The sequence below is a fragment of the Miniopterus schreibersii genome (genome assembly GCF_964146895.1).
Source record: "Miniopterus schreibersii genome assembly, chromosome: 13".
Lineage (NCBI taxonomy): Eukaryota > Metazoa > Chordata > Mammalia > Chiroptera > Miniopteridae > Miniopterus > Miniopterus schreibersii.
The window spans coordinates 31,356,880-31,379,162 of NC_138113.1; the positions used below are offsets into that span (position 1 = coordinate 31,356,880).

At 41.2% G+C, this 22,283-nt stretch overlaps 1 long non-coding RNA gene across 6 annotated transcripts in view; it reads left to right on the forward strand.

Moving 5' to 3' along the window:
* Positions 1–22,283, forward strand: part of LOC308566451 — a 527,240-nt gene that overhangs the window by 453,405 nt on the left and 51,552 nt on the right. For 3 of the 6 annotated variants that reach the window (XR_014000159.1, XR_014000160.1, XR_014000161.1), the window contains 2 exons: positions 1,199–1,249; positions 14,091–14,196. This is a non-coding gene — a long non-coding RNA (uncharacterized lncRNA). The remainder of the gene's footprint in view (positions 1–1,198; positions 1,250–14,090; positions 14,197–22,283) is intronic. The other 3 variants (XR_014000156.1, XR_014000157.1, XR_014000158.1) reach the window with 1 other exon arrangement.

Genomic DNA, 22,283 nt, shown 5'->3' on the forward strand with positions numbered 1-22,283 from the left:
CTCCCCTCGCGGCTGGCCCTCCGCCTTCCTTTCTGCCCGAAATGCATGCATGATCCACATCAAAATAGGAGCGATGTCCTGGGTGGTATGAATGACAAGGGACAGATTATAAAGACCCTGGGAAAGGCCACCTGAGGGACGCGAGTGGGATGCTTTTAGGCTTCATCACCAGATATTTGCATGCTTAGGCTTCAGAGCCCCGCGTCGTTGCCGTGCGGGGAATAAACACCTTCCTTTCACTGATGAACAGCGTTCTTTCCATTAAGCCCAGGGCCTGAAACCTCTAATGACACGGGAGGGAATGATTTCTCCATGTTTAAAATGTACCGTTTCCGTGCACCGTCCCCATCTCCGATATGAAAATTCCATGTACGTCGGGGCCCAAAGGGAGTGATCCGCAAAATGATGTGACCCTCTTCTTAACTGGACTTGAAATAAAGCTGGTCAAGGAGCTTGTTTGCTCGGCCAGTGTAATAAAGTAGACAAATAATTACCGAGCAAATCAAACACACTTACACCTCAGATGATTTTGAAATATTATCTATAATCGGGCACTTCTGTGCTCGGAGGAAAGGTTAATAAAGTAATTTAAAAAAGATTGTGTGAGGTATTATAGAATCAGAAGAGGACTGGCGATCATAATTGTTAATCTCCTAAAACACCAGTTCTGCGTGGCACAAAGCAGATATTTTAGTACATATTCTTATTGTGTGTTCCACTTATTAGTATATTAGCTTGCTTAATTATCCTTTATAAAAACCTTACTTTCGATTTTTTTTTTGGAATTAAAAAAAGGTTGATACGATTATTCTAGCAGCCCAGCAACGTGTATGTCAGTCCTGATGTGTAGATACGTTGGGAAGACTAATATCTTTGAAAATTAATTGCCTTTACGTATGTCACCTAGAAGAGCAAATCTGAGCAGGCACTAGGTATTTATGTATTAGCAACCCTTTCGTTCCTGCTATCATTTGCGAGGGATAGCAAGGGGAATGGCACAGCGTTTGCAGTCGGAATTGTTAGAGGAGAGAAGGGTAATTCTAAGCTAGCTGCTGGTAGCCGCACACTCTTGAGATAAAGTTAAGGTGAATGGTTGTGGGCTATAGCTGTAGGAAAATCTGTTTATAGCAAAGAAAATGTCTGTTTTTGTGAAAAGTCTTGTAAAAAGTAAATTTAAGTCATTTCTCTTCTGTTGCAGAGTTAATTTGGTATGGAAGTTTAAAAAGGGGGCAAGGAGGATATGCACCAGGTAAGTTTCTCTCCATCGCTAGTTGTACCCCGGCGCAGGTTGTTTACTCTGTAAACCAGGAATAACAAAAAGATCTATCTTGTAGAACTTTTAAAGGATCTATGAAAGAACTATGTAAACTCAGAAGCACCTGCTAAAAATGTTATTTATTATAATTCTTTGTTTTACCAAATTTCCCCTTCATATTCATATCATAGCATTTTTTCATGTATAAGTATTTAAAATATTTAATGTTTAGTTATGCAACTACTTTTCACTTTAAATTAAGCCTGTGCGGGCTAAAAATATATTTGTAATATTTTCCTATGCGAATAATTTGCACTTTCAATGACTGCCCTCGCTTGGCCCCGCTGCCTCTCCTGGGTAACTCACACACTTCTCTCGCTCCCCAGCGTCTCGGACGGCGCGGGGCCGCTCCTGTGCTTTCACATCACTTTACCGTTCGCCTCCTTGTATTTGTGCCCTGTGCCTGCCATGCCGCTGAACCTGCCTTGCGTTAGTCTCCAGTGGCCCGTGATCACTTCTCCAAACCATGCCTCTGACCTGTGTGCCACACGTGGCCTTAGAGCCACCCACTCCTGCTTCCTTTCCCCTTCTTCTGGCCTGGAGAGGATGCTCCACGAGCTCAGTCGGAGCCCTCTTCACACTCCTTCCATCAGACCCTGTCCATCCCCACAGCTTCACCGTCAGCCTTGCTGCTACGTACTCTGCCCAGGTCTCCCTTTCAGACCTCCAGCTCCAATCCCTCATAAGATCATAAACAAACACATCTCTGGCTGCAGCTGTGCAGAGCTCTGCAACGAGCAGGGGCTACTGTCGCCGTCGGAGTGACCAGGTTTGAGGAAGCTTTATTTTAGTTGAATTAGGGTCTTAATTCCTGCAGATTGAAGCAGTTGTGAAGTTGTTCCTTTTATGCGATTTCGCTGTAGAACCAAGCAGACGTGGTTGGAGCTTTGTGATAGAATCACCTACTAAACATTGTTTTTCATAACAGTGGAGGTTCAGAAAGAGTCTTCCAATCTCATCCACCACTTGCCAGCATGGTTTTGGGAATTGGGGGTATGGCACAGCAGGGGATACCCTGAGAATGCTGAGGACTTCTAGAATGACTGAGCTGACATGTCTATTAGTCGTTTTGTGGATGAAGATTTTTCCTTTTTTCTGGCAGCAAATATAGCTCTTAGAACTCTTGGCAGTAACATTGGCGAGACTCCAATGAGCCAGCCTCCTTTGAGGACTTTGACCTGAGCCAACATGGTCTATGCTTCCAATGAAAAAGAAACTAAAAAGTTTTAAAATAATGAAGAAAAAAGAATCACAACATATTGTGACTCTCAGGTGGGATCACACTCTCAGTTCTTTGTGGCAAGGTTCCATCTGCCTCCTGAGAGACGAGAACCTTGTCTAGGGCTGTCTCTCATCACTGAAAAAACGTTCAGGTCCCAACCACAGATGTCTAACACGTGTCATTGAAAGCATGGCGTTTCCCTGAACTTGGAGGCCGAAATGAGTTGACTCCCACCTTCTTCTGGGATCAATACCAAATCCCTACGGAGAGCTGAATGGCGTTGGAGGAAAACTCATGGACTCAGGCTAGGATCATGGGGTGGCAGGTGTGGGGAGAGGACGAGAGAATTGTAGTTTTTGAAGGAAAATCAAAGGAGCAAGGAGATCTCTCTTTTCTTCTCAGTTTTGGAACTCAGCTATGACCACTGCACATGCCCGCTGCTGTCGGGGCTGCGGGGCCCAGTGCTGCCCTCTGTCGGCTGCAGCGTGAGGCTGGGAAGCTTCCATTGAAATCAGAGCAGGAAGCTAACAGACATTATTTTTTTTCAGGAGTATTTTCCTTTGACCGCGTTTCCAAATAAAAGTTCTTGAATGCAGTGCAGCTCTGTCTGCAGGACTGAGTTTTAGAGTTCAAGGGACAGGCAAGCACGTGACACCAACATGGAAATATCAGCCACACGTAATGCTGCCGACACGTTATTGGTGGGACTGAACTTGTGGATATCTGCTCTGCCCTGTGGATTCCTCCCTCAATTTCTCTCACCTCCCTCCATTTCTTCCTTCCTTCCTTTTATCTTTCCTTTCTGTCTTGATATGATGTTGGATTGATTTTATTTATTATCATTGACCTAAATGATTTGTTGTATTTTCTTGCCTATAATAGTGACATTAGCTATTTCATTGTTCAATTCTTCTTATCTTTATATTTCTACACAAGGTTAGGGTTTTCCTGCAACCTCTGGAGATGTAAAGATACAGACAGTAAAATAAAATAAAAAAGCAGACTAATAGTTGTATGTCTTTATATAAGTAAGGTCAGACCACATCATCATATGACTATTTTTTGTAAAACAAGGTAACAGAATTTCAGGCTATGAGTGCCTGGGATCCAATACACGAGAACAGGTTAGAAAAGTAATATAGTCATAGTAATTACTTTCATCTGGCAAAATATTTCAGTCAGCAATGACTAGCAATAAAACAAAATGATCACCTTTAGTGTATCTATTACAAAAACAATTGCCTAAAATAAGAATGGTTTAAAATACCTGGTGGAATATAAAGCATTTATGCAGGAGTGTTCCTATCTCTCTCCCTCTCTTCCTCTCTCTCTCTTACACACACACACACACACACACACACACACATTTTTCACAGTTCACAGACTATGCTAACAATAATTTGCCTGAATTTTGGGGCTGTTTTTTAAAGACAAATTTCTAATTGAGGATTTATCAATAAATATACTATTTTAACTACTGTCCTTTTAAAATGTTTTCTTTTAGCTTCTAAGGTTTACAGAATCACTTATCTGCTCCTTAAAAGATTCCTATTCTTTTCCTCCCTCTTTTTTATAAATATAGTGAATGTGAAACATCATTAATCCAGTGGTAATATCATCTGATAGCAGCTAATCCCTTCTTAGGCACAGCTTTTCTTGGGCCTTTGGAATATAAAAATGTGCTTTTACTATGAGGCGTTTTATTTAAGCATCAATCTATTCTTAATGCTAATTGTCTTTTGTAAAAGACCACAAAGCAAAATGAATACTGTCTTCCAAGCTCCTTCCTTGGGAGCCCTGCACCATCCTCTGGCCTGCTATTTTGTATGCTAAGGTCATGGATCAAGGGCAGCTCCGTGCCTGTGGTTTGGACTCGGCTATCGGCGCTGACAGGGTGACGCAGCCAGCACTGAGATCCTAATCGGCCAGAAGAAGTCTATTAAGTTTGAGCCCTGGAGCTGTCTCAGCCAAATCAGGGCTACCAAAGTTACATTTGTTTTTGCGATGACCATTCATTTTGGTCAAATGAAGAAATTGCTCGTGTGGATTTTGTGGCTTTAGGGGCAAAATCAGTGAATGTCACGTATCTTTCAGCCCCTCTGCTTTCTCGGAGACATTATTGAGAAGACACTTATGAAAAAAATAATCATTTTTATTGCAGCTGTTTATAACTCACCTTGATCATAAAAGAAAAGAAGCAAAAGAGAGGTAACGATAAGCTCATTTTTTCTCTTGGTGAATAGTAGAGTCGGGAAGCCTGTGCTCTGAGGTACTGGGGGCAGAATGCATGCATCTGGGGAAGGGAGCTCCCTGGCACTCATTTGGTTAACAGCCAGGCGTGAGTTCAAGACTTTCATCTCTGAAACTCTTCACGCTTTTTTAAAACCAGGTCTGGCTGAATCAGAAAAGATCTGAATCTTTCCTCTTAGATCTGAGATTATAGCTGTATACTCTGTTTTTTGTTGTTGTGTTGGTGGGTTTTTTTTTCCCACCGGTAAAAGATCTTTGGCTTACGAACAATGCTGTCTGGGGATAGCATCCTGACCCATAGCAGCCCAAAAGGCAGAAATAATTTTTCTTCCCATTTTCTTCTCTAACATTCTTGAATTTTTAGTGAGCCAGTGAAAGGGTTTCCTTGTGATACAGATGTTGATCTAAAATCACTGTCTAGTAAAAGAAATGGAAAAAAAGGGGGGGTGCATCCAGTATGTACAGTGTCTCACTGTAGCAGGACAGTAGAACTCTAATGTGGCTGGCAGAGAAGACCTTAGGTATTCCATTTTGCAGATGGAAAAACTGAGGCCTAAGCAAGTAAATGTCCTGTCCAGACAACTGACAGCAGATAAATTACTGGAATCTATTTTAACTCTCATAAAAATGCTCTTTTCACTGCCAACATCCAGCAAAGGCTTTGTCACCTCCTATAAGAGCAAAAGTTTTCTTAACATCCATTATTCCAATAAGAAAAAGATACATACCCTAGTGGTTATTCTGGGGCTCTAAGGTCAGGCTGACTGGGATCAGAGCACAGCTGGGACACCTGTAAAAGCTCCTCAACTTCCTTGAGTCTCAGTTGACTTGTAAAGTGGTCAAAGAAATTGTTCATACCACAGAAGTCTGTTGTAAAAATGCATACACAGTACTTTGCACTGGACACCGCACATTCTATTGGCCTTATACAGGATGATTATCTAACTTTGCCACTTACTGCCAACCTGCCCAACCTCAGGGGGAAGGAAGCTCTAAAGTCCTCCTAAGGAAAAGAAAGCGTGCATGAATATGATATAGAAAATAATACATTTTCTAAGATTGCATTGTGAGAACTGAAAAAGTATAAAAATTATGGTATTTCAAATTGGCGTACCATTATGTTGCAGAACTGTTCGCAGAGAGATGTAAAAATAAAGTATAGATGTATCTTTTCTTAGTCAAAGCTGATATATGGAACTCTAGATTTAGAGAAAGATTGGTTATAGGGTCATTATTTGCTTTACAAAGCCATTTGGCAGAAGGTTCCTTTAGAAGGGAACTTCCCTCGTATCTTTAATGTAATATTTCATTTGCTGAAAAAAAAAACCCACATAACTTTGTATGAACTCATTTCATGCATAAATTGAAGTACAGCTGTTGAATATATAGAGGAAAATGGAAGTAGAAAGAAAGAGAACAGAGAGAGGAGTAAGAGCACGTGAAAAATAAAGTAGCAAGGGGACGTGATGCAATGAAAATTCACATTTTTGTAATTAACAGGTTCCAAAAACTTTTATTCTGTGTGTATGTATGTGTGTGAGAGACAGAGAGAGAAAGAGAGAGGATGTGAGCCTGCTATCACTTCTCTATTTGTCTTTCCATTTGGCGGTGACCTGACTCCTCCCCAGTCCTTCAGACATTGGCGCATGCACCTAAAATGCAGCCCTGGGCACTCTCGTCTTTTCGAACCTCACTGAACTTGCACATTTCATTCCCTCCACCTAAAATTTCTTCCTCAACACTCAGCCAACCACTGTAGCTCACACCTGAATCTACCTCAGGCTAAGCTTCCCTGTTCTGGGGCGTGCTCCTGGATGGCACTCCGTCGCCAGGACGCTCAGGGGAGCTGCCCTGGGCTGGACACTGGCCTACACCTTCCGACTCGGATGCGTTCGCTCTGGGGAAAAGCCGAGTATATGCTTAGGAACCCAGTGCCCCTGACTTTGGATTCTGGCTCCATTTCTGACTTGCGGTTTGTTCTGGGGGATGCGAACCGATCTCTCTGGGTTTTGTCTTCATCAAAGCTACCTCATATGGTTTCTGAGGGGATTTGATGGAATATGTAAAACCCTTAGCATTGTGCCTAGAAGACGCTTCGGACACAACAGAGTCACATCCTTTCTGTGCGCTGCGCTGTAACTGCTGACTTCCTCCTGTTTCCCATTAAACTACGAGCTACTTAAAGGAACGCGTTGGACCTCACCCAGCTCAGACTGCCAGAGCCGGTCTGATTCATACAGAGTGGGCGCCAAGTGCATACGTATTTGTAGAATCGAATTGAGACAAACACAGGAGCATATATTTTCATGGAATATGACAAGCCGTAGAGTAAAGCTATGCACCAGAAGGAAAGAGCAAGGGCTAAAATGAAGTCCAAAAGGCACATGTCACTGGAGAACTCCCCAGGTTGCCCCCAATTAATCAGCAAGCATTTTTTTGAGAACATTTGTTCAACCAGTTTTGAGTCACCCTAATTACACTGGCTTTTTTCTTCTTTTTCTTTCTGTTTTTTTTTTTTTTTTTTTTGGTCTATTATTATGTTATGCAGTAATGTGTTAAATGTCTTGGTACTGAGAGCCATTTCCCTGAACTGTTTGGCTAATCATTCTATAAAACAGGGATGGGAGTGGGAAGAAGAAATTAGGGAACAGAAGAAAAGGGGCGAGGTTGGTAGGGCAGGGAGGACAGGAGGGAGGCAGGGAGGGAGGGAGGCAGGGAGGGAAGGAGGCAGGGAGGGAGGGAGGGAGGCAGGGAGGGAGGGAGGGAGGCAGGGAGGGAGGGAGGGACGCAGTGTGACCTGGAGTGAACTCTGCTAGTTGAAGGTCATCACTGCTTCTCTCTTTAAGCACAAACAACACATGCATGTGATAATCAGCTCTAGAATTTTGCTAGAGGTATTTTCTAGATATCTCTGTTTTTATAAATTAAGTTTTTCTTTATGTAGACGATACTAATCCCTGGTCATCCATGATTAGACCATGATTCTAAATAATCATTGGTTGGACTTCCAGAATCATATCTGGACCCTTATTTTTAGATTCTTTCAGGAACCCAAGAGACCGTTTGTCTGGTCTGGAGCCTTGAACTCACTTGAAGCCACTAAGCTTTATTTCAGTCTCTCTTGACTTACCTTAGGCCCAGCTCACACTTCACTCGCTTGCTCTGCCCTCTCCAGCTTGAAGATCATTCTTCGTGGTAGAGGCTACGGAATCAAAACAGGAGTTGGATAGTTCTGTTTTCCCTGTGACATCTGTTAACATTTTGCTGCGTGCCCCAATCAATGTACCTATCCCTTTGTTCTTCTTTACAAACAGAGCTTAAAATAGCTTTCTGTTGTCCTTGGCAGTTTTTCAATCTATAGCCAAGTGTTAGCTGTCCTGACAATATTCTTATAGCACTTTTTAACCCTGGCTCCTCATCTTCTGTTCAGCCTTCCGTTTGGGGTACGTGTCTCTTTATATTCTGCTTTCAATAGTTTTAAAAAGGGGAAAAGAATGTTCCTTTTACAATATATGAATTTTTAAACACCTTTGGAGTAATCTGTGATTATTTTGTCAGAATAGGTTTATTTTGCCGTTAATTGTTTAGCCATCAGATCATATCTACAGTTTCTCTATTTTGATGCCTGCTTTTCTAAATTCTAGGATGAATGCCTCTGTCCAGAATTATTTTTGTGTGTGGATATAACAGACTCTAAGATGGCAGGTTACTTTCTTCCAATTTTCTCATCACTTTAAGCTCGCCAACCAAATCTTCCTCCTTGGTGAAAATAAATTCAAAATAAGAATTCTCCAAATTGATCTCTCATTCTTCTCAAGGATGTAAATAGCAGAAGGCAAGCCAGGAACTTACCAGAAAACCGTCCTTTCAAAGAGTCTTCTGGCAACTATTTGGGAGAAAATTTCCCCATCACTCTGAGTTACTTTTGGGATCTGCGTTAGGAAAGCATGGACAGGTAGTCATTCCTCTTCTGAAATGATGCCACTTAGAGTTCCCTCTCCTTTTAACCTCACCAGAATGTATTCTATCATAGGTCCTCATCGGGGCCATTCATGTCCCTGTTTTCTTGATATAAAGTACTAAAACCACATCCATAGTACAAACTCTTTTTGGGCCAATTATACCCATTCAAAATGTGGCTCAGAGCAGTGCCAGTCTGTGAGCTGTTTATTATTGGCTTGTAAAAGGGTAAGTACAGAAATGGAAAGTAAGCATATCAAGACTTTTAAAGCAGTTTGACAAAAATAATTTTATGTATGTTGAATCTAATAATAAAAAATCAAGGCTTGAATTTTATATGCCTTTAAAAAAAATTCTTTTTCTATTTATTTATTTTTATTGCATTGAAAAAAAACTATTGGTTTAGAACAGATTAGAAAGAAAAAAGCTGGTGAAGGACCACAGATGATTTGGGGAGCCCTACTTGGCAAGGGCCCCACATCTCACAAAGTCTTGATAGAGGTCTAGATCATATTTAGCTTTTCATATTAAAGTTTCACATTCAACGTATTGTTTTCAGTCTATGAAATGTTATATATGAACATAGAGGACAAGTATATGGCTTCTGCCCACTTTGCTGTTGTTTTCTTCTGAAAAATCCCAGCTAACACATTTACAATTTCATACTCTCTAAATCTCGTCTCTTCATCCAGCCCAGTTTTGAAGCTTTGTTTAGCTTTTGCCCTTTTGGATTCAAGTTTAAGCACTTTGGCTGTGGCATTTTTGTCCATATGCGTCACTCCAATTTTCAAAGGACCACTTCTCCTTGTGCAGAAGACCTTGGACACTGTTCTACCATCAGGAACTCTAAGAAAACAGTTCTCTTTTGTACCACCTAGTTATTGCCCAAAAACCCCATGAGTTCTCGAATGCCACCTATATGTCCATGCCCTTCAGCTTCGTGCTTATGTCTTCAGGGCCATACGTGAGCAGTGACCATATCTCCTAGAAGCAGCATCGATTATCACATATAATCATAGAGGATAATGGAATCTTTCCACACATTTTACATTTACATCCCAGGAAAATAGTTCACCCCTTTTAGTCACATAAAGTCTAAATGTGAACCCATGAGCTCCTGGGTAGAGAGCCAACCACTCCCTCCACCTCTGCCTCTTGGAGAAGCTGACAGAACTTTTCCAATATGACCATCCTGAGAACTCCCCTTACTCTTTGTGGAATGGGATTTCCCTCATGGGAACCCACACTCATCACCCAATGAAGTGGCTCCATATACAGCTCCATATATGTAACCTGGCCAGTGTAACATTTCCCTTTTGACACCAGATTCAAGTTTTCTCTGGCTCCTCAGAAATATTTTTGCTCCTCTCTTTCTTGTTGGGTTCTATTTTATTTAAACGCTATCTCTAGGACCTTTTGTCCTGGCTAATAAGTTGGAACCACAGAGCGGCACTCCTCAAGTGCCTTTACTTCCTGCTGAAGACTGAAGTCCATGCTACATTTACAAAATGCACATCCCGAGGGCCTCGGGCAGGACAGGCATGGCAGAAACGCTGAGCAGGATCATCCGTGGTCCTAGCTCCCGGGCATCAACACACCCTGCCGCCTGTCGCAGCTCCCTCCGTAAACTGTCCTTTTGCTGTTCCTTGCCACGTCGGCTTCTGTTGCAGGGTTATGTGGTGGTGGGGGGTGGGGTGGGGGTGGAGTGCCTGATACTGCGGCCAGTAACTGGCGCTGTGCACGGGTTAAGTGTGCATGTTGTATAGACACTCAGGTACTGAGCTTCCCTACGCAAAGCCAAAGCAGAAGTGCCCCCGTGGAAGTGTGAGTTCTTCAGTGCCTGTTACTGGTCTTTACCCCTCATTCCTCCCAACATCTAGTTAAAAGCATTTAGAAAGCGACTAGAGAGCTGGGACGATAGAAGGGAGGTAGTTGGTTTGGGAGTTATAAAAACCCTGTGGGCTTGTCCAGCCTTGGTTCAGGAACTGCAGAGAGGTTGGGGCAGCGGGAGGGTCACAGATACTGGAGTCTAGGCCTGGTCCGGGATCCTTTGCTTGTGGAAGTGAAAGAATTCTCTCTGAACAGGAAAAAAGGATACCACGCTCCTTCCACATCTCCTTCTACTGGTCCCTTATAAAGCCATCTCATGTTTTCATGCTTTTCTGTTCCCTGGGACCAAAGGATGGGCCAAGGCAATGTGAATTTTAGTTCAGCTACATGATAACTAGTTTGTGTTTTATGTGCTGGGCTTGGAACCAAACTGTTCTTTAAGTATTATTTTTATGAAAAAAATAATTACAAACTTTAATGCAATTTACCAATTACCTTTTGGAATTAAACGCATTTGTCACTTGGGGACTGACACTATAAGGTGCATTTAAGTAAACACAAAAGTATATGTATGCACTAGAATGTTGCGTTTCAAGCCAGTTGTTAGGTCTAACAGACATGTAGCATATTCTATATACTATAAACAAAATAAAAAACTTTACTTGATCAAAACAGTATCTATGATAGCCTAAAACTTTTTTAAAAAGCTCTATTTTATGTAGACCTTGAGTTTTAACATAGAGCTCTTTATTAAGAATGGAATTTTAAGAGAAGTATGAATTTTAGTAGATGCATGCTTTCAAATAACCACAACATTCCCCCACCCCCCAAATTCTGTCTTTACATTTAGTTTAAAAAACTAATTGTAAATGTACTACAGCTTTTTTTATCCACTCATCTATTGATGGACACTTGGCTGCTTCCAAATTTTGGCTGTTGTAAATAATGCTGCAATGAACATGGGGAGTGCGTACTACATTCTTTCGAATTAATGGTTTGGGTTTCTTTGGATATATTCCCAGAAGTGGAATTGCTAGGTCATAAGGCAGTTCTATTTTTAATATTTTGAGGTAACTCCATACTGCTTTCCACGGTGGCTGCACCAATCTGCATTCCCACCAACAGTGCACAGGGGTTCCCTCTCCTCCACATCCTCACCAACACTTTTTGGTTGTTGATTTCTTGATGGTAGCTATTCTGATAAGTGAGGTGATATCTCACTGTGGTTTTCATTTGCATTTCTCTGATGATTAGTGACACTGAGCATCTTTTTATATGTCTGTTGGCCATCTGTATGTCCTCTTTGTAGAAGTGTCTATTCAGGTCTTTTGCCTATTTCTTAATTGGATTGTTTGTTTTTTGTGTGTTGAATTTTATAAATTCCTTATGAATTTTGGATATTAAGCCCTTATTAGATGTATAGGCAGCTATGTCCTTCTATTCAGTGGGTTGTCTTTTCATTTTGTTGATGGTTTCCTAAAAGCTGTGGTACATTTACACAATGGAATACTACTCAGCCGTAAAAAAGAAGGAAAGCTTACCTTTTGCAACAGCATAGATGGACCTGGAGAGCATTATGCTAAGTGAAATACGCCAGTCAGAGAAAGACAAGTACCATATGATTTCACTCATATGTGGTATCTAATGAACAAAATAAAATAACAAACAAAATGGGGACAGATTTATGGATACAGAGAACAGATTGACAGCTGTCAGAGGGGGGAGTGTTGGGGGCTGGGTGAGAAGGGTGAAAGGATTAAACAAAGAAACAAAGAAAGAAAAACTCATGGACAGAGATAGCAGTATGGTGATTGCCAGAGGAAAGGGGGGTGGGGGGAGGTAGAAGAAGGTAAAGGGGGGATAAATGGTGATGGAAGGAGACTTGACTTGGAGTGATAAACACAGAATACAATATTACAGATGATGTATTGTAGACTTATATACCTGAAACCTATATAATTTTATTAATCAATGTTACCCCAATAAACTTGGTAAAATTAAATAAATAATTATAATAGAAAATTTAAAATGCCATATCTTCAATTTCCAATGAAGAGATAAGGCAAAAAACAAATCCATAATACAATAAAAATATTTATTGAAAAAATTTATTATGTCCCTTTAAAAGGCCATAAATGTTTTATATTTCATTTTATTTTTAAATAAGATCCTCCACCTAATATATATGCATGGATATTGTGTATGTGTGTTTTCCAACAGAACTAATAAAGTCAAAGTGACAAAGCAAGGACAATGCTTGTTTCCAAAGAATTATGTTTCTGGAACAAAGCAAATAAATAATTACATTTTATTATAACTAGTAAAACTTAACTTGATTTTCTGAAGACTAATTATATTAACTTCTATGACCTAAAGTGCAGCTTTTTCCTCACTCCAGTAATTAGAGGGATATTAATATCTGTTATGTTTTAATGCTTGAGAGTCAGAATCAGTAATGTGCCATCACCCTGCCCACAATTTAGCATAGGCCAAAATAATGTTAAAAGAAACCCTACAGTATACAGTTGTCAAAATTTACCTGGAAGCTCTCAGAGGAATATTAGAACAACTGACGACAGGTGAAATAAAAGAAGTCTCAGACTTCCGAGTTCAGGAGGATTCAGCAAAATTTCTTACGGTGTCACTTTGGGCGTTTAAAGCCCTAACATATTACATGAATGCTTCCTGCAATTAGAATGGCAACTACAGGTGGAAGAGATGCAAAACTGCTTACTAAGTTGTTTGTATCTATTTCCCATTGGTCTCCTGAGGCCAAGGAGACAAGGAATTGTCCTGAGTTTTCAAAAACTAATTCACGTTAGCAGTGGCAGCTTATTAGGTGCCCCTGTGTCATTCCCTTAAAATCATAGACATGCCAACCAATTAAAATTGTACTTTGTGGAAACTAAAGGAGCACAGCTAGGTGCTCAAAAAAAAAAAAAAAAGAAAGAAAGAAAAAAATCTGATATGCTAGGAGGAGCTAAGACACGCTTAACACAGAACCACAACATGCCTGCTTCGGCCCCCTGAAAAGAAACACATCTTTGGCATGTATGCTCTGTGGCTACCGGTGCTCCGCCAGGGAGAATTGTACTTTTAAATGGAGACTCTATCAGCAGGAAGAATTTATATCCAGTCAGAGAGGAAGCGGAGCGCAGCTCTTGTCCGGCACATTTTAGTGCAGAGAAGTGCTTTGCCCTAAATGTGCCAGGTAAAGAGAATCGCTGAGTAAAGAAAATTTACTGAATGCATTTCTAAAAGGGAAACATAATCTGACATTTTTTGTTTCTAGAATCTCGGAAAAGCGACTTTCCCCGGTTCGTATATACATTAAAAGGAAACTCAGAGGCAAACATACTGTCTGAGAATGCATGTGTCTGTATTTTTTCCCATCTCATGATGTTTTCATTCGTAATTATTTTGTATGCTGTGCTGTATTCAGAGGTCTGCCCGCGTCACACCTCCAGATGCTGTATTTATCGTTCCCGTCTCTCCGGTGCTTTTCCTCCCCAGGAGCCGCAGGATTGCGGGTCCACGTGAATCTTCCCATAGAACCACCCGCTTTGGACCGACACAGCCTTCGCCTCCCAGGCTGAAGAACCTGGGAATGGAGCTAAAGGTCAGACTTGCCTTTGAAAGCCAGTGGCATCCTCACCTCCCTTTCAGGTTTTAGGTGTGCCCGCCCCTCTCCCAACCTTTGGATAGCAGGGAAGATGCTTTTTACACATATGAAGCCCCTTTGTCTACTACCATTGATTTTACCATAGTTGTCCACAGTCTGTGAGCTTGTTCAGACCATTTTAGGGAGTCACAGGGAAGGATTAACATTTTGCCCACGGGAGGACTTCCGAAAACTTAGGCTGGGCTAAAAGACAGACGGGTCCAAATAAAATAAAAGCGCCCGGTTTCTGATTTGATTCCCTCTCGCTTTTGCTAATGATGCTGCTCCGCTGTGTCTCTTCACAAGGCAACAGCAACTCTGTTCCAACTCGTTCGTTGACAAAGTGAAAAGTTCCACCTCTGAGCAGGTAAAATCTGTTTGTTAGGGAAGGCCTGCTCGGCAGGAAGGGTGACAACAATTAGCACATGCTACTCATTAACAAACGGAGATTAGAAGGCAGCCGCCGCAGTGGCAGGCTGCCATCAGTGCGACAGTTACGGGGCAGTTTAATTTCTAACGAATGTGAGCGCTGGATCAGTAACAATATTCGACAAAATGCCGCCTGCATTCTCTTATGGCTTTCATTACCAAATTGAAAATCTGTGTAGATTTCTGAAAATTACTTTTAAATGTAGCCAATCTCCTAGACTGCAAGGCTTGATTTGCTGGTGAGGGAGCCCTGCTGTGAGATTTTAATGAAAGATCATAGTGGCCCTCCAAGGCCGGCAAAGAGCTATGGGCCCTCGAAGACCCGAAATAATCTGTTTTACTTTTAATGGCAGCCATTTTATATTCATTAAGATCAAAATGCAGTTTTGCAGGCAAATTGCAAAGCTGTTCCACTCACAGCTTGAGAACCTGGAGGCCCTACAGCTTTTTATCTTGTTCATAAGCAAATATGCAGTTAATATCTTTTAATATGCTTTGATGCTTGGTACCTTATGGGTACATTGTATCGGAGGTTAGAGGACTGCATGTTTCCTTGGCACAGACAGCCACCAACGAAAGCGGTCGTCCTTTTATTTCCATAATGGCAGGAAAAAAATGAGCCTCTCTCTTTTTATTCCCCACCCCATTTTTTTTTTTTTTTTTTTTAAATATGAGCTCTGCTCAGATAAATTGTAAAGCACCATATAGTGTCCATTCAGGGTCTCAGAGAAGGCACAGTTTTTCACTGGGATCCATCTGTTGGTGGTTCATATTATTTAAATTTATACAGTCACATTATTGAAATGTAAACAGCCAAATAAGATAGGATCAAATCATTGGCATCTGGAAACTGTGCTCTCATCCTCTTTGATTGTGAGGTTGTCTGCATTAATAATGGAGTTCTAAAGACTGTGATTCCACCTGATATACTGTATGACCTTAACAGTTGTGATTTTATCAGGGTTCCACTGTAGTAGAAAATGAAGGTATTTTGCAGCTCATTTCCAGCAAAGCTAGTTTGCATTACCCTCTGTCCAGAGCAGTCCTGACCGTTTGGTGTGTTATGAAACATCAGCCCCCCCTCCGCCCGCTGCCCCCTTTCTGCTGTGCAGCTCTACTTCTGGTCCTGACCATGTGGTAGAGTAAATTCCATCAGGTTTCTCATAGCAGGTAAATGGTACTGTGATTATTGAACAGAGAGGAAGGGAGGGAAAAAAGAAGGAAGGAATTTAGTTTTGTGTGGTAAAATCTTGGCCGCTATTGCTTTTACCTCCTTCAATTCAGCAATTTCTATCTCATCTAAGACAAGAAGTAAGGTTGCTGCAAGTGGAGCTTATTACTCAACCCATTACTTGAATTCCACCTTAAACAATAGACCAGGGTTAGAAATAATTGTCCAAAATCACAGGACTATCCAATTGTTGTAAAAGCAAAATTTAAGGGTGAATTTTTGGTAGAAAAAGGGGCCAGCCAGGTCTATTTCAAGTTGCCTAAAGATTTGGAGGCTAGGCCAAGACAGAATGTTTGCTTCTTTACTCAAATTATTTCGGCTTTGGATGCATTCAGGGTGTCAGAGTCTTAGAATGAGGGTGGGAGTGAGAGCACAGGAGCCTTTCTGTGGGTAGGAGCAAGGCCTTCCATCTTTACCCAGCAGGAGATGAAGGTTTGTGTATCCCTTTTGACTTTCTAACCATTGAAACTTCAGCCATCTGAAAGAACATTGTGGGGCCTGCTGGTTTAAGAATGGGAGTCAGCCCCTTAATGGAAGTTAATACAATATTGTGCTGTCTCCAAAAAATAATGTGCCTTTAAGACAGCTCCATGGAAAGGGCAGCCTTTGTATCCCCAGGCCCGCCCAACCTTTGTACTTCCTTGTGCCCCACAGGCATGTTATAATATTGTATGGCATGTTTACAAGTCCTAACATCTTACTTTGTGCAATTGCATAGCTTCTTTGCAGGGCTCAAGAATGCAGGCTTTGACTGTCTGATGAGGGAATTCGATAACCCACTCTCTTTGGGTCTCAGGGCAAGGTGAAGGTGTCTGGCCTGCCAAGGCACAATTTAATGGGCTTCTGAAAACACTCAAAAGGCAGACATAAATGTGTGGATGGGCAGCCAGCCAGGGTGACCTGGGGAGAGGCCCGGTTGATTTTAAGCAGGATGAGGTCGGAAGGAATGTTTCAGGCCAGAGCGGGCTGGTGGAGTCGGAGGGGCTCTCTGGAAGCCCGAGGGTTGACTGTAAAGGATTTACAGAGCTTGAACCCGACTCTGTAACTTAAGAGCTAAAGCATTCCCACCTGTCCAACTTTAAAAGGGAAATGGAAAATGTAAAGAACATATAATTAATTTCAACTACAAGCCTCACATATCTCAAGCCAGATAGGCACTATCTTCATTTCCTGTCAGCTCAATAGGCTCCAATACAAAAGTCACGTAAATTAAATTAAAACGTAAAATTCCCTCTCACACATCTCTGTTTTCTATTTTTAATGCCTTGTGACATTTCATCTTTGATATGGCTACTTTTTTTCCCCCTGTACAACACATATAGCACTTTCGATGTTGATTTCCGATCAGTTTTCCCCCTTTATGTTGCATCATACACCATCTTGGGACAATTAATGCATCAAGATCAGGGAGGAAATGGAAATGCACTTAAACACAAAAGGTTTCACCTGATGTTTATTCACAGCTTGATTTCAAAATTGACCTGTTTCATATTGTAGCCATTTTTGATTACTGGTCTTTGGATGTTTTAAAAAATAATTGGAAATTTTTGGGGGGGATCAATCACCTAATTTGCTTTGAACCCACAATCCCCCCCCCCCAAAGACATTCCAACCTGTGTTGTGTGGTGTCATTGACCACAAAGAGTCATGTTCTCACAGAGGCTGGGTCCCGCGTTGATCGGGTGCAAGGAGAAAGCAATATTGCACACTATTTTCACATGCCCGCGAATCGGCAGTGGTGTTACATCACGGCAAGCGGAGCTCCGTGTAGATTCCTAAAAAGGAGCCGTGCCTGTGGGGGCGGGGGCCGCGAGGACGCCTCACAGCGCCCTCAGTGAGAGCTGTCAGGGAAACCGGGAGAGAAAACAATCTTCACTGAAGCTTTTTGCTATTTGAATTTCCGTCAGCTGCCTATTATCCATCCAAATATTAGAATCCATACATAATGGAGTTCCTTGGCTCCTACACAGTAATACCTTTAAGCACGCAAAAGGAAGTTATATCTTGCAAATTCCTCCAAAAAGGTTATCAAAATTGCCCTGAAGGGTTGACATCGTCCTGACAGGGATTGTTTTGAAGGATGATGTTATTATTTTTCATTGGTCATTCCACAAAAGTATTAGGAGGGAAGGAAAATTCGACACCTGTCCCTCTTGGATCTTATTTAGCAAAAAAAAAAAAAAAAAATACAAGATTTCACTTTAACAGGGTCTTTCAGGCAGAAAAATACAGCAGTAACATGTGTAAAGAAAATTTCAATATGTTTTGACAATAGTGTAATCTAGAGGAAGTGTTATACCCCTTGTGGAGGTCATCATTCTTAATACAGTGTGTGTCATCAATTCTCAGGACAACAGAGAAAATGATCTAGTCAATACATATGAAACAGAAATCATGCATAAACATGCTGCCTTACTATAAAGTGGGTGACACCACTGAAAATTGGATAGCAGGCCTGGATGCAATTTTCCATAACTTTTTATTATTCATAAGATCGTGTGATCTAATAAGCCACACCTCAAATTACTGTCCATTGAAGGTGTTCTTGAGTGATAGATTTTGACAAACCAGACAGAGGATATATTATGATTAAGATCAGATGCTGGTAGTGCTGGACTTTCCGCTGCTGACTGTTTTCAGCTGTCTTCCATCAATTCTGTACTTTCCCCCCTTAAAAAAATGAAGAAGCATGAATCCATGGGCTATGAACACATAAGAGAAGAAATCTATGAACTGATTATTCAGTAGGTCTGTTCTCAAGTGTCTCTCCATTTAACTGTGATGGGGGGGCCTGGGAGAGGGCTGATTTGAGAACAATGAGTAGAAAGGACAGAATATCTGAGTTGAGTTGAGAGATATAAGTATCTGAATCTGGCATTTAAGCATTTGTTAAAATACATAGCACTTTAAAGGGGCAGGGACTTCCTTAAATATTTAAATGAAATAGAAAAGAAAATAACAAACACACCCAAAACAACTGAAACCTTCACCTAATCATCTTTTGTTAAAATTAATAGAAGATTTCTGGTTAGGAACAGTACCTCTGCAAAGGCTTTTAAAAGCTCCTTCCTTCTTTCCTTCCCCGCTGTCTCTTTTGTTTTCTTTTCTCTTTTTGTTTTCTGTTAATAACTCCTCTGGTCTAGGTCTGTGAAAAGGACTCTGCCCCTTTAATTCATCAAATGCAGAAAAACTGGCGTAGCCAGTATCTACAAGCCACATTCCAAAGGGAGATGTTTTCAATTCACTCATTATAGAAAGGTCAGTCAGGTTCAAGTTCAATGTCATGGAAAAGAAGTACTCTCTACAAGGAGTACCACCCACACATGAAAAAGTGGAGGGAGAATTAGGTGAACTATGTAACCTAATTTTTTGGGCAAATACAAGAAAATTAGCCCTGTGTGCTATTTGAATTTAAAACCACATATTAACAATTCAGCTCTAGAAGGTGACAGCAACCACAACAAAGTAAACACGCTCTCCAAACCACTCGGCCGTAATGATGTTATTAGTATGCATGTTGCTGAGTCCAGATGTAGCCTTTAACAGCCCAAGCCCTTCCAGTGCTTTTTGTTCTAATGGCTTCAGACTCTTTTTCAAAATGGGGCACTCAGAGCCCACCAGGACCAGAGGACAGGATCCGGAGATAATTCACGCTGGCAAATGGAACATGACCGCCCCGTCCATCTTCGCCACGTCCCATTGTCTGCCATGCTAATAAACGGTATCTGCTGGAAGACAATAAAGCACCTGTGAGGAATCGTGGGTTCAGTGGGACGGGGCCTCTGTTGGGGCTGAGGCTCTGAGAAGTTGTTCCTTCAGGTTGATGGCAAGACAGTTGCCTGTAGCTGGGAGGAGGCCCCACCAGTGGCCTCTCCTCATAGGAGTCTGCTCCCTGGAGAGAATTTCCCCATTGTGAGAAGGATGGGCTGGCCTTCACGGACATGTGCTTGAATAGAAAATTTGTACATAGAGCCTCAATAGCCTAAATGCATTCAAACCAACTGCCCAGTTCATCTGCGAGAGCCTTCATCTTTATGTTAATTTTTGTGTGGCTGCTGTGGGAGCCTCTAAAGTATACAGGAATGTGCACAGCAACCCTGCTGTTTGTGACACAGAACCTTTGGGAACCACACCGAAAAACAAAGTGCCTTGGCTCAATCTGGTCCTCCTTGTTGTGGTTGCAGTCAACCCTCTGTGCCGTTGTTTTGAACCCTTTCCTTACATACAGTCATTTTCTTTTCTTTTTTTAAACTTTTATTACAGTAGATCTCTAGAAATAGGAATTAGTACTGTTTTTCCTTTTTGAATCAGAAGTAGGTAAACACCACTAAAGCTGAGGGTGCAGAGTGATTTAGTGTAGGTTAACGTAGTGCAGAGGGTATTTTGCAATAAAATTTTAAATTAAGGGGAATATATTTACTGCCTGTCTTGTGTGTGGCTTATGAACTATAGGTTTGATATTTGGCAGAATGCGTAAGAACTGATAATTAGGTATGTGCGTGTAAGTAGTGACATTTGTTTTAAACAAACTACTGTAAAACTGAATTCATTTATGCCTCTTACTTTGTTCAGCCTCTCCTAGACAAGTAATAAAGTATACCAATAATATCTCACTTTACAATAAGCTTTAATTATAGAGACACCTGATAAAACGCAGATGAACTATCTGTTCAGAAGCTGTGTGGATTTTAATAAATAGAATCGGGGTGTGTGTGGGGGTGTGTGTGTGAGAGAGAGAGAGACAGACAGAGAGACAGAGAGACAGAGACAGAGATAGATACTTATACATATTAGTGCTGAGATGTTTGCAGTGGGGCTTTTTTAATTTATAAAAGTTTATTGGCTGGAATCATATTTAACAAGTTAGAAAAGGCTGTCGCATAATTTGTCTTTATTGGGTGTGTCCAAATACCAAAAGAAACAGTGCCACAGAAACAAAATAATGCCATTTGATGAATGCCTGTTGCTTTTTTGCATTGTCATTTGAAAGCATTAAGTTTTTCCTTTTGTGTTGTGAAATAATAGTAATTTAAATGCTAGAAGCATGAATAAATAACCATTTTTAAAAGTCTGAAATGATGGAGAGTGTTTAGGAACCTCTGTCACTTTTCTTCCTCTGGGAGGAACCTGACCACTGACCAGTTATGCCAGAAATTCCAAGTGAAATCAAACAGACATCCTTCCGGGTTAAACGTAACCCAGAGACGGCCTGAACCAAGGGCCTCCCTGGTGCAAGGTTACTGCTAGAGCAACTCTGATAATTTCTGGTTTGTTTTATGTCTCTTTATTTCTGCACTATCCCTCAACAGAGGTTTTATTACAATAAACTTGGATACTAAATGAGGCTTTATTAATTAGGGATGGGCAGAAAACCATCTGTGACATAGTGACCCCGGGTGGGAAGCCAAACCAGAGTAATTAAGACATAACATGGTAATGGGAACAAATAATGAATACACTCGGTGACCTGATGCCGAGCGGTGCCCCCTCTCTAGGCCTTTTTTTTTTTACTTTTTTTTTCTTTTAAACTGGTAGTCCCTTTGAATTCCCCTCTTATTATACTTCAGTAGAGATGGTATCCAAAGTAGTGAAAATTGAGAAAAATATGGGCTAGTATTGGAGAAACTCTGAGGTTTAAAGGCTACCTCTGTTCATGTGACACTATCTCTATTAGTAGGGACCAGAGGTTGGTATTCTTTCATTATTTGTCACGCAGCATTTCTTTTACATGGAGAAAATAATATCCTGGGCCGAGCATGCACCTCTCCTCACCCAGGCAAAACCTGTATCTTCTGGGTTTCTTCCTATGATGCTCACTCCTCTCCAATGCTAAGGACAAAATAAGAATTTGGAAGAAGCCAATGAGGACCCCCAAGGTCTCAGAAGATGAGGAAGTTTCGTGTGACTCCCTGTGCCAGGTCCTGGCTACCCAATGAGGAGACTGTACCCAGGTGTTCAGCAAGGAGTCCAGTCTGTAGGCACAGAACCACTGAGCAGCTACCAAGGAGCATGCCCAGAGTTTTAAAATGATCCGCAAAGGTTTTAAGTGAACGAAAACCTGACCCAAACACCCCACTCTCTTCAATGCATTTTGAGTTAGGAACAAAGATGATTGTGCCATGAGATAAGAGTTTTATTTTTAACTTAAAAAAAACACACCAAAAAAACACTGGGTAAGGGCCATGACTATTAAATCTTTTATAGATACGTACTCTCTTTCTATTAAAATCTAGTTGTTTGGCACCTTGGCACATCTTGAAGTTAAATAGACTCTTCACTCATAAAATTTCAAATATGATACAGAATAGATGCTTAATATAAGCTTATTAACTAATTATCTGTTTAGGCCTGTAAAGTGCTAAATCAAGGCAATTAGTTAAAGGAC